This window comes from Phyllobates terribilis, unplaced genomic scaffold (genome assembly GCF_046119375.1).
Source record: "Phyllobates terribilis strain yellow unplaced genomic scaffold, ASM4611937v1 Scaffold_243__1_contigs__length_2969482, whole genome shotgun sequence".
NCBI lineage: Eukaryota > Metazoa > Chordata > Amphibia > Anura > Dendrobatidae > Phyllobates > Phyllobates terribilis.
Genome location: NW_027363003.1, coordinates 1489688 through 1502662, shown reverse-complemented (window position 1 = coordinate 1502662; position 12975 = coordinate 1489688).

Here is a 12975-nt window from a genome sequence, read left to right as displayed (position 1 = left end):
CCATTGTTCTTCGGAATTCTGCTGAAGTTTAAAAATGCTACGGAACTCTTCCATTGTTCTTGGGAATTCTGCTGAAGTTTAAAAATGTTACGGATCATTTCCATTGTTCTTCGGAATTCTGCTGAAGTTTAAAAATGCTACGGAACTCTTCCATTGTTTTTCCGAATTCTGCTGAAGTTTAAAAATGCTACGGAACTCTTCGATTGTTCTTCGGAATTCTGCTGAAGTTTAAAAATGCTACGGAACTCTTCCATTGTTTTGCAGAATTCTGCTGAAGTTTAAAAATGCTACGGAACTCTTCCATTGTTCTTCGGAAATCTGCTGAAGTTTAAAAATGCTACGGAACACTTTCTTTGTTCTTCGGAATTCTGCTTAAGTTTAAAAATGCTACGGAACTCTTCCATTGTTCACGGAATTCTGGTGAAGTTTAAAAATGCTACGGAACTCTTCCATTGTTATTCTTAATTCTACTGAAGTTTAAAAATGCTACGGAACTCTTCCATTGTTCTCGGAATTCTGGTGAAGTTTAAAAATGCTACGGAACTCTTCCATTGTTCTCGGAATTCTGGTGAAGCTTAAAAATGGTACGGAACTCTTCCATTGTTCTCGGAATTCTGGTGAAGTTGAAAACTGCTGCGGAACTCTTCCATTGTTCTCGGATTTCTGCTGAAGTTTAAAAATGCTACGGAACTCTTCCATTGTTCTTGGAATTCTGTTGAAGTTTAAAATACTACGGTACTCTTCCATTGTTCTCAGAATTCTGCTGAAGTTTATAAATGCTACGGAACTCTTCCATTGTTCTTGGAATTCTGCTGAAGTTTATAAATGCTACGGTACTCTTCCATTGTTCTTGGGTATTCTGCTGAAGTTTAAAAATGTTACGGATCACTTCCATTGTTCTTCAGAATTCTGATGAAGTTTAAAAATGCTATGGAACACTTCCATTGTTCTTCGGAATTCTGCTGAAGTTTAAAAATGCTACGGAACTCTTCCATTGTTCTTCGGAATTCTGCTGAAGTTTAAAAATGCTACGGAACTTTTCCATTGTTCTTTGGAATTTTGATGAAGTTTAAAAATGCTACGGAACTCTTCCATTGTTCTTCGGAATTCTGCTGAAGTTTAAAAATGCTACGGAACTCTTCCATTGTTCTCGGAATTCTGTTGAAGTTTAAAAATGCTACGGAACTCTTCCATTGTTCTCGTAATTCTGGTGAAGTTTAAAAATGCTACGGAACTCTTCCATTGTTCTCGGAATTCTGCTGAAGTTTAAAAATGCTACGGAACTCTTCCATTGTTCTTGGGAATTCTGCTGAAGTTTAAAAATGCTACGGAACTTTTCCATTGTTCTTTGGAATTTGGATGAATTTTAAAAATGCTACGGAACTCTTCCATTGTTCTTCGGAATTCTGCTGAAGTTTAAAAATGCTACGGAACTCTTCCATTGTTCGTGGAATTCTGGTGAAGTTTAAAAATGCTACGGAACTCTTCCATTGTTCTCAGAATTCTTCTGAAGTTTATAAATTCTATGGTACTCTTCCATTGTTCTTGGGAATTCTGCTGAAGTTTAAAAATGTTACCGATCATTTCCATTGTTCTTCGGAATTCTGCTGAAGTTTAAAAATGCTACGGAACTCTTCCATTGTTTTTCGGAATTCTGCTGAAGTTTAAAAATGCTACGGAACACTTCGATTGTTCTTCGGAATTCTGCTGAAGTTTAAAAATGCTACGGAACTCTTCCATTGTTTTGCAGAATTCTGCTGAAGTTTAAAAATGCTACGGAACTCTTCCATTGTTCTTCGGAAATCTGCTGAAGTTTAAAAATGCTACGGAACACTTTCTTTGTTCTTCGGAATTCTGCTGAAGTTTAAAAATGCTACGGAACTCTTCCATTGTTATTCTTAACTCTACTGAAGTTTAAAAATGCTACGGAACTCTTCCATTGTTTTTCGGAATTCTGCTGAAGTTTAAAAATGCTACGGAACTTTTCCATTGTTCTTTGGAATTCTGATGAATTTTAAAAATGCTACGGAACTCTTCCATTGTTCTTCGGAATTCTGCTGAAGTTTAAAAATTCTACCGAACTCTTCCATTGTTCTTCGGAATTCTGCAGAAGTTAAAAAATGCTACGGAACTCTTCCATTGTTCTCAGAATTGTTCTGAAGTTTATAAATTCTATGGTACTCTTCCATTGTTCTTGGGAATTCTGCTGAAGTTTAAAAATGTTACGGATCATTTCCATTGTTCTTCAGAATTCTGATGAAGTTTAAAAATGCTATGGAACACTTCCATTGTTCTTCGGAATTCTGCTGAAGTTTAAAAATGCTACGGAACTCTTCCATTGTTCTTCGGAATTCTGCTGAAGTTTAAAAATGCTACGGAACTTTTCCATTGCTCTTCGGAATTCTGATGAAGTTTAAAAATGCTACGGAACTCTTCCATTGTTATCGGAATTCTGTTGAAGTTTAAAAATGCTACGGAACTCTTCCATTGTTCTCGTAATTCTGGTGAAGTTTAAAAATGCTACGGAACTCTTCCATTGTTCTCAGAATTCTGCTGAAGTTTAAAAATGCTACGGAACTATTCCATTGTTCTTCGGAATTCTGCTGAAGTTTAAAAATGCTACGGAACTTTTCCATTGTTCTTTGGAATTTGGATGAATTTTAAAAATGCTACGGAACTCTTCCATTGTTCTTCGGAATTCTGCTGAAGTTTAAAAATGCTACGGAACTCTTCCATTGTTCGTGGAATTCTGGTGAAGTTTAAAAATGCTACGGAACTCTTCCATTGTTCTCAGAATTCTTCTGAAGTTTATAAATTCTATGGTACTCTTCCATTGTTCTTGGGAATTCTGCTGAAGTTTAAAAATGTTACCGATCATTTCCATTGTTCTTCGGAATTCTGCTGAAGTTTAAAAATGCTACGGAACTCTTCCATTGTTTTTCGGAATTCTGCTGAAGTTTAAAAATGCTACGGAACACTTCGATTGTTCTTCGGAATTCTGCTGAAGTTTAAAAATGCTACGGAACTCTTCCATTGTTTTGCAGAATTCTGCTGAAGTTTAAAAATGCTACGGAACTCTTCCATTGTTCTTCGGAAATCTGCTGAAGTTTAAAAATGCTACGGAACACTTTCTTTGTTCTTCGGAATTCTGCTGAAGTTTAAAAATGCTACGGAACTCTTCCATTGTTATTCTTAATTCTACTGAAGTTTAAAAATGCTACGGAACTCTTCCATTGTTCTTCGGAATTCTGCTGAAGTTTAAAAATGCTACGGAACTCTTCCATTGTTCTTCGGAAATCTGCTGAAGTTTAAAAATGCTACGGAACACTTTCTTTGTTCTTCGGAATTCTGGTGAAGTTTAAAACTGCTGCGGAACTCTTCCATTGTTCTCGGATTTCTGCTGAAGTTTAAAAATGCTACGGAACTCTTCCATTGTTCTTGGAATTCTGTTGAAGTTTAAAATACTACGGAACTCTTCCATTGTTCTCAGAATTCTGCTGAAGTTTATAAATGCTACGGAACTCTTCCATTGTTCTTGGAATTCTGCTGAAGTTTATAAATGCTACGGTACTCTTCCATTGTTCTTGGGTATTCTGCTGAAGTTTAAAAATGTTACGGATCACTTCCATTATTCTTCAGAATTCTGATGAAGTTTAAAAATGCTATGGAACACTTCCATTGTTCTTCGGAATTCTGCTGAAGTTTAAAAATGCTACGGAACTCTTCCATTGTTCTTCGGAATTCTGCTGAACTTTAAAAATGCTACGGAACTTTTCCATTGTTCTTCGGAATTTTGATGAAGTTTAAAAATGCTACGGAACTCTTCCATTGTTCTTCGGAATTCTGCTGAAGTTTAAAAATGCTACGGAACTCTTCCATTGTTCTCGGAATTCTGCTGAAGTTTAAAAATGCTACGGAACTCTTCCATTGTTCTTCGGAATTCTGCTGAAGTTTAAAAATGCTACGGAACTTTTCCATTGTTCTTTGGAATTCTGATGAATTTTAAAAATGCTACGGAACTCTTCCATTGTTCTTCGGAATTCTGCTGAAGTTTAAAAATGCTACGGAACTCTTCCATTGTTCTTCGGAATTCTGCAGAAGTTAAAAAATGCTACGGAACTCTTCCATTGTTCTCAGAATTCTTCTGAAGTTTATAGATTCTATGGTACTCTTCCATTTTTCTTGGGAATTCTGCTGAAGTTTAAAAATGTTACGGATCATTTCCATTGTTCTTCAGAATTCTGATGAAGTTTAAAAATGCTATGGAACACTTCCATTGTTCTTCGGAATTCTGCTGAAGTTTAAAAATGCTACGGAACTCTTCCATTGTTCTTCGGAATTCTGCTGAAGTTTAAAAATGTTACGGAACTTTTCCATTGTTCTTCGGAATTCTGATGAAGTTTAAAAATGCTACGGAACTCTTCCATTGTTCTTTGGAATTCTGCTGAAGTTTAAAAATGCTACGGAACTCTTCCATTGTTATCGGAATTCTGTTGAAGTTTAAAAATGCTACGGAACTCTTGCATTGTTCTCGTAATTCTGGTGAAGTTTAAAAATGCTACGGAACTCTTCCATTGTTCTCGGAATTCTGCTGAAGTTTAAAAATGCTACGGAACTCTTCCATTGTTCTTCGGAATTCTGCTGAAGTTTAAAAATGCTACGGAACTTTTCCATTGTTCTTTGGAATTTGGATGAATTTTAAAAATGCTACGGAACTCTTCCATTTTTCTTCGGAATTCTGCTGAAGTTTAAAAATGCTACGGAACTCTTCCATTGTTCTCGGAATTCTGTTGAAGTTTAAAAATGCTACGGAACTCTTCCATTGTTCTCGTAATTCTGGTGAAGTTTAAAAATGCTACGGAACTCTTCCATTGTTCTCGGAATTCTGCTGAAGTTTAAAAATGCTACGGAACTCTTCCATTGTTATTCTTAATTCTACTGAAATTTAAAAATGCTACGGAACTCTTCCATTGTTCTTCGGAATTCTGCTGAAGTTTAAAAATGCTACGGAACTTTTCCATTGCTCTTCGGAATTCTGATGAAGCTTAAAAATGCTACGGAACTCTTCCATTGTTCTTGGGAATTCTGCTGAAGTTTAAAAATGCTACGGAACTCTTCCATTGTTATCGGAATTCTGTTGAAGTTTAAAAATGCTACGGAACTCTTCCATTGTTCTCGTAATTCTGGTGAAGTTTAAAAATGCTACGGAACTCTTCCATTGTTCTCGGAATTCTGCTGAAGTTTAAAAATGCTACGGAACTCTTCCATTGTTATTCTTAATTCTACTGAAGTTTAAAAATGCTACGGAACTCTTCCATTGTTTTTCGGAATTCTGCTGAAGTTTAAAAATGCTACGGAACTTTTCCATTGTTCTTTGGAATTCTGATGAATTTTAAAAATGCTACGGAACTCTTCCATTGTTCTTCGGAATTCTGCTGAAGTTTAAAAATGCTACCGAACTCTTCCATTGTTCTTTGGAATTCTGCAGAAGTTAAAAAATGCTACGGAACTCTTCCATTGTTCTCAGAATTGTTCTGAAGTTTATAAATTCTATGGTACTCTTCCATTGTTCTTGGGAATTCTGCTGAAGTTTAAAAATGTTACGGATCATTTCCATTGTTCTTCAGAATTCTGATGAAGTTTAAAAATGCTATGGAACACTTCCATTGTTCTTCGGAATTCTGCTGAAGTTTAAAAATGCTACGGAACACTTTCTTTGTTCTTCGGAATTCTGGTGAAGTTTAAAACTGCTGCGGAACTCTTCCATTGTTCTCGGATTTCTGCTGAAGTTTAAAAATGCTACGGAACTCTTCCATTGTTCTTGGAATTCTGTTGAAGTTTAAAATACTACGGAACTCTTCCATTGTTCTCAGAATTCTGCTGAAGTTTATAAATGCTACGGAACTCTTCCATTGATCTTGGAATTCTGCTGAAGTTTATAAATGCTACGGTACTCTTCCATTGTTCTTGGGTATTCTGCTGAAGTTTAAAAATGTTACGGATCACTTCCATTATTCTTCAGAATTCTGATGAAGTTTAAAAATGCTATGGAACACTTCCATTGTTCTTCGGAATTCTGCTGAAGTTTAAAAATGCTACGGAACTCTTCCATTGTTCTTCGGAATTCTGCTGAACTTTAAAAATGCTACGGAACTTTTCCATTGTTCTTCGGAATTTTGATGAAGTTTAAAAATGCTACGGAACTCTTCCATTGTTCTTCGGAATTCTGCTGAAGTTTAAAAATGCTACGGAACTCTTCCATTGTTCTCGGAATTCTGCTGAAGTTTAAAAATGCTACGGAACTCTTCCATTGTTCTTCGGAATTCTGCTGAAGTTTAAAAATGCTACGGAACTTTTCCATTGTTCTTTGGAATTCTGATGAATTTAAAAATGCTACGGAACTCTTCCATTGTTCTTCGGAATTCTGCTGAAGTTTAAAAATGCTACGGAACTCTTCCATTGTTCTTCGGAATTCTGCAGAAGTTAAAAAATGCTACGGAACTCTTCCATTGTTCTCAGAATTCTTCTGAAGTTTATAGATTCTATGGTACTCTTCCATTTTTCTTGGGAATTCTGCTGAAGTTTAAAAATGTTACGGATCATTTCCATTGTTCTTCAGAATTCTGATGAAGTTTAAAAATGCTATGGAACACTTCCATTGTTCTTCGGAATTCTGCTGAAGTTTAAAAATGCTACGGAACTCTTCCATTGTTCTTCGGAATTCTGCTGAAGTTTAAAAATGTTACGGAACTTTTCCATTGTTCTTCGGAATTCTGATGAAGTTTAAAAATGCTACGGAACTCTTCCATTGTTCTTTGGAATTCTGCTGAAGTTTAAAAATGCTACGGAACTCTTCCATTGTTATCGGAATTCTGTTGAAGTTTAAAAATGCTACGGAACTCTTGCATTGTTCTCGTAATTCTGGTGAAGTTTAAAAATGCTACGGAACTCTTCCATTGTTCTCGGAATTCTGCTGAAGTTTAAAAATGCTACGGAACTCTTCCATTGTTCTTCGGAATTCTGCTGAAGTTTAAAAATGCTACGGAACTTTTCCATTGTTCTTTGGAATTTGGATGAATTTTAAAAATGCTACGGAACTCTTCCATTGTTCTTCGGAATTCTGCTGAAGTTTAAAAATGCTACGGAACTCTTCCATTGTTCTCGGAATTCTGTTGAAGTTTAAAAATGCTACGGAACTCTTCCATTGTTCTCGTAATTCTGGTGAAGTTTAAAAATGCTACGGAACTCTTCCATTGTTCTCGGAATTCTGCTGAAGTTTAAAAATGCTACGGAACTCTTCCATTGTTATTCTTAATTCTACTGAAGTTTAAAAATGCTACGGAACTCTTCCATTGTTCTTCGGAATTCTGCTGAAGTTTAAAAATGCTACGGAACTTTTCCATTGCTCTTCGGAATTCTGATGAAGTTTAAAAATGCTACGGAACTCTTCCATTGTTCTTCGGAATTCTGCTGAAGTTTAAAAATGCTACGGAACTCTTCCATTGTTATCGGAATTCTGTTGAAGTTTAAAAATGCTACGGAACTCTTCCATTGTTCTCGTAATTCTGGTGAAGTTTAAAAATGCTACGGAACTCTTCCATTGTTCTCGGAATTCTGCTGAAGTTTAAAAATGCTACGGAACTCTTCCATTGTTATTCTTAATTCTACTGAAGTTTAAAAATGCTACGGAACTCTTCCATTGTTTTTCGGAATTCTGCTGAAGTTTAAAAATGCTACGGAACTTTTCCATTGTTCTTTGGAATTCTGATGAATTTTAAAAATGCTACGGAACTCTTCCATTGTTCTTCGGAATTCTGCTGAAGTTTAAAAATGCTACCGAACTCTTCCATTGTTCTTCGGAATTCTGCAGAAGTTAAAAAATGCTACGGAACTCTTCCATTGTTCTCAGAATTGTTCTGAAGTTTATAAATTCTATGGTACTCTTCCATTGTTCTTGGGAATTCTGCTGAAGTTTAAAAATGTTACGGATCATTTCCATTGTTCTTCAGAATTCTGATGAAGTTTAAAAATGCTATGGAACACTTCCATTGTTCTTCGGAATTCTGCTGAAGTTTAAAAATGCTACGGAACACTTTCTTTGTTCTTCGGAATTCTGGTGAAGTTTAAAACTGCTGCGGAACTCTTCCATTGTTCTCGGATTTCTGCTGAAGTTTAAAAATGCTACGGAACTCTTCCATTGTTCTTGGAATTCTGTTGAAGTTTAAAATACTACGGAACTCTTCCATTGTTCTCAGAATTCTGCTGAAGTTTATAAATGCTACGGAACTCTTCCATTGTTCTTGGAATTCTGCTGAAGTTTATAAATGCTACGGTACTCTTCCATTGTTCTTGGGTATTCTGCTGAAGTTTAAAAATGTTACGGATCACTTCCATTATTCTTCAGAATTCTGATGAAGTTTAAAAATGCTATGGAACACTTCCATTGTTCTTCGGAATTCTGCTGAAGTTTAAAAATGCTACGGAACTCTTCCATTGTTCTTCGGAATTCTGCTGAACTTTAAAAATGCTACGGAACTTTTCCATTGTTCTTCGGAATTTTGATGAAGTTTAAAAATGCTACGGAACTCTTCCATTGTTCTTCGGAATTCTGCTGAAGTTTAAAAATGCTACGGAACTCTTCCATTGTTCTCGTAATTCTGGTGAAGTTTAAAAATGCTACGGAACTCTTCCATTGTTCTCGGAATTCTGCTGAAGTTTAAAAATGCTACGGAACTCTTCCATTGTTATTCTTAATTCTACTGAAGTTTAAAAATGCTACGGAACTCTTCCATTGTTTTTCGGAATTCTGCTGAAGTTTAAAAATGCTACGGAACTTTTCCATTGTTCTTTGGAATTCTGATGAATTTTAAAAATGCTACGGAACTCTTCCATTGTTCTTCGGAATTCTGCTGAAGTTTAAAAATGCTACCGAACTCTTCCATTGTTCTTCGGAATTCTGCAGAAGTTAAAAAATGCTACGGAACTCTTCCATTGTTCTCAGAATTGTTCTGAAGTTTATAAATTCTATGGTACTCTTCCATTGTTCTTGGGAATTCTGCTGAAGTTTAAAAATGTTACGGATCATTTCCATTGTTCTTCAGAATTCTGATGAAGTTTAAAAATGCTATGGAACACTTCCATTGTTCTTCGGAATTCTGCTGAAGTTTAAAAATGCTACGGAACACTTGCTTTGTTCTTCGGAATTCTGGTGAAGTTTAAAACTGCTGCGGAACTCTTCCATTGTTCTCGGATTTCTGCTGAAGTTTAAAAATGCTACGGAACTCTTCCATTGTTCTTGGAATTCTGTTGAAGTTTAAAATACTACGGAACTCTTCCATTGTTCTCAGAATTCTGCTGAAGTTTATAAATGCTACGGAACTCTTCCATTGTTCTTGGAATTCTGCTGAAGTTTATAAATGCTACGGTACTCTTCCATTGTTCTTGGGTATTCTGCTGAAGTTTAAAAATGTTACGGATCACTTCCATTATTCTTCAGAATTCTGATGAAGTTTAAAAATGCTATGGAACACTTCCATTGTTCTTCGGAATTCTGCTGAAGTTTAAAAATGCTACGGAACTCTTCCATTGTTCTTCGGAATTCTGCTGAACTTTAAAAATGCTACGGAACTTTTCCATTGTTCTTCGGAATTTTGATGAAGTTTAAAAATGCTACGGAACTCTTCCATTGTTCTTCGGAATTCTGCTGAAGTTTAAAAATGCTACGGAACTCTTCCATTGTTCTCGGAATTCTGCTGAAGTTTAAAAATGCTACGGAACTCTTCCATTGTTCTTCGGAATTCTGCTGAAGTTTAAAAATGCTACGGAACTTTTCCATTGTTCTTTGGAATTCTGATGAATTTTAAAAATGCTACGGAACTCTTCCATTGTTCTTCGGAATTCTGCTGAAGTTTAAAAATGCTACGGAACTCTTCCATTGTTCTTCGGAATTCTGCAGAAGTTAAAAAATGCTACGGAACTCTTCCATTGTTCTCAGAATTCTTCTGAAGTTTATAGATTCTATGGTACTCTTCCATTTTTCTTGGGAATTCTGCTGAAGTTTAAAAATGTTACGGATCATTTCCATTGTTCTTCAGAATTCTGATGAAGTTTAAAAATGCTATGGAACACTTCCATTGTTCTTCGGAATTCTGCTGAAGTTTAAAAATGCTACGGAACTCTTCCATTGTTCTTCGGAATTCTGCTGAAGTTTAAAAATGTTACGGAACTTTTCCATTGTTCTTCGGAATTCTGATGAAGTTTAAAAATGCTACGGAACTCTTCCATTGTTCTTTGGAATTCTGCTGAAGTTTAAAAATGCTACGGAACTCTTCCATTGTTATCGGAATTCTGTTGAAGTTTAAAAATGCTACGGAACTCTTGCATTGTTCTCGTAATTCTGGTGAAGTTTAAAAATGCTACGGAACTCTTCCATTGTTCTCGGAATTCTGCTGAAGTTTAAAAATGCTACGGAACTCTTCCATTGTTCTTCGGAATTCTGCTGAAGTTTAAAAATGCTACGGAACTTTTCCATTGTTCTTTGGAATTTGGTTGAATTTTAAAAATGCTACGGAACTCTTCCATTGTTCTTCGGAATTCTGCTGAAGTTTAAAAATGCTACGGAACTCTTCCATTGTTCGTGGAATTCTGGTGAAGTTTAAAAATGCTACGGAACTCTTCCATTGTTCTCAGAATTCTTCTGAAGTTTATAAATTCTATGGTACTCTTCCATTGTTCTTGGGAATTCTGCTGAAGTTTAAAAATGTTACGGATCATTTCCATTGTTCTTCGGAATTCTGCTAAAGTTTAAAAATGCTACGGAACTCTTCCATTGTTTTTCGGAATTCTGCTGAAGTTTAAAAATGCTACGGAACTCTTCGATTGTTCTTCGGAATTCTGCTGAAGTTTAAAAATGCTACGGAAATCTTCCATTGTTTTGCAGAATTCTGCTGAAGTTTAAAAATGCTACGGAACTCTTCCATTGTTCTTCGGAAATCTGCTGAAGTTTAAAAATGCTACGGAACACTTTCTTTGTTCTTCGGAATTCTGCTGAAGTTTAAAAATGCTACGGAACTCTTCCATTGTTCTCGTAATTCTGGTGAAGTTTAAAAATGCTACGGAACTCTTCCATTGTTCTCGGAATTCTGCTGAAGTTTAAAAATGCTACGGAACTCTTCCATTGTTCTTCGGAATTCTGCTGAAGTTTAAAAATGCTACGGAACTCTTCCATTGTTATCGGAATTCTGTTGAAGTTTAAAAATGCTACGGAACTCTTCCATTGTTCTCGTAATTCTGCTGAAGTTTAAAAATGCTACGGAACTCTTCCATTGTTCTCGGAATTCTGCTGAAGTTTAAAAATGCTACGGAACTCTTCCATTGTTATTCTTAATTCTACTGAAGTTTAAAAATGCTACGGAACTCTTCCATTGTTTTTCGGAATTCTGCTGAAGTTTAAAAATGCTACGGAACTTTTCCATTGTTCTTTGGAATTCTGATGAATTTTAAAAATGCTACGGAACTCTTCCATTGTTCTTCGGAATTCTGCTGAAGTTTAAAAATGCTACCGAACTCTTCCATTGTTCTTCGGAATTCTGCAGAAGTTAAAAAATGCTACGGAACTCTTCCATTGTTCTCAGAATTGTTCTGAAGTTTATAAATTCTATGGTACTCTTCCATTGTTCTTGGGAATTCTGCTGAAGTTTAAAAATGTTACGGATCATTTCCATTGTTCTTCAGAATTCTGATGAAGTTTAAAAATGCTATGGAACACTTCCATTGTTCTTCGGAATTCTGCTGAAGTTTAAAAATGCTACGGAACACTTTCTTTGTTCTTCGGAATTCTGGTGAAGTTTAAAACTGCTGCGGAACTCTTCCATTGTTCTCGGATTTCTGCTGAAGTTTAAAAATGCTACGGAACTCTTCCATTGTTCTTGGAATTCTGTTGAAGTTTAAAATACTACGGAACTCTTCCATTGTTCTCAGAATTCTGCTGAAGTTTATAAATGCTACGGAACTCTTCCATTGTTCTTGGAATTCTGCTGAAGTTTATAAATGCTACGGTACTCTTCCATTGTTCTTGGGTATTCTGCTGAAGTTTAAAAATGTTACGGATCACTTCCATTATTCTTCAGAATTCTGATGAAGTTTAAAAATGCTATGGAACACTTCCATTGTTCTTCGGAATTCTGCTGAAGTTTAAAAATGCTACGGAACTCTTCCATTGTTCTTCGGAATTCTGCTGAACTTTAAAAATGCTACGGAACTTTTCCATTGTTCTTCGGAATTTTGATGAAGTTTAAAAATGCTACGGAACTCTTCCATTGTTCTTCGGAATTCTGCTGAAGTTTAAAAATGCTACGGAACTCTTCCATTGTTCTCGGAATTCTGCTGAAGTTTAAAAATGCTACGGAACTCTTCCATTGTTCTTCGGAATTCTGCTGAAGTTTAAAAATGCTACGGAACTTTTCCATTGTTCTTTGGAATTCTGATGAATTTTAAAAATGCTACGGAACTCTTCCATTGTTCTTCGGAATTCTGCTGAAGTTTAAAAATGCTACGGAACTCTTCCATTGTTCTTCGGAATTCTGCAGAAGTTAAAAAATGCTACGGAACTCTTCCATTGTTCTCAGAATTCTTCTGAAGTTTATAGATTCTATGGTACTCTTCCATTTTTCTTGGGAATTCTGCTGAAGTTTAAAAATGTTACGGATCATTTCCATTGTTCTTCAGAATTCTGATGAAGTTTAAAAATGCTATGGAACACTTCCATTGTTCTTCGGAATTCTGCTGAAGTTTAAAAATGCTACGGAACTCTTCCATTGTTCTTCGGAATTCTGCTGAAGTTTAAAAATGTTACGGAACTTTTCCATTGTTCTTCGGAATTCTGATGAAGTTTAAAAATGCTACGGAACTCTTCCATTGTTCTTTGGAATTCTGCTGAAGTTTAAAAATGCTACGGAACTCTTCCATTGTTATCGG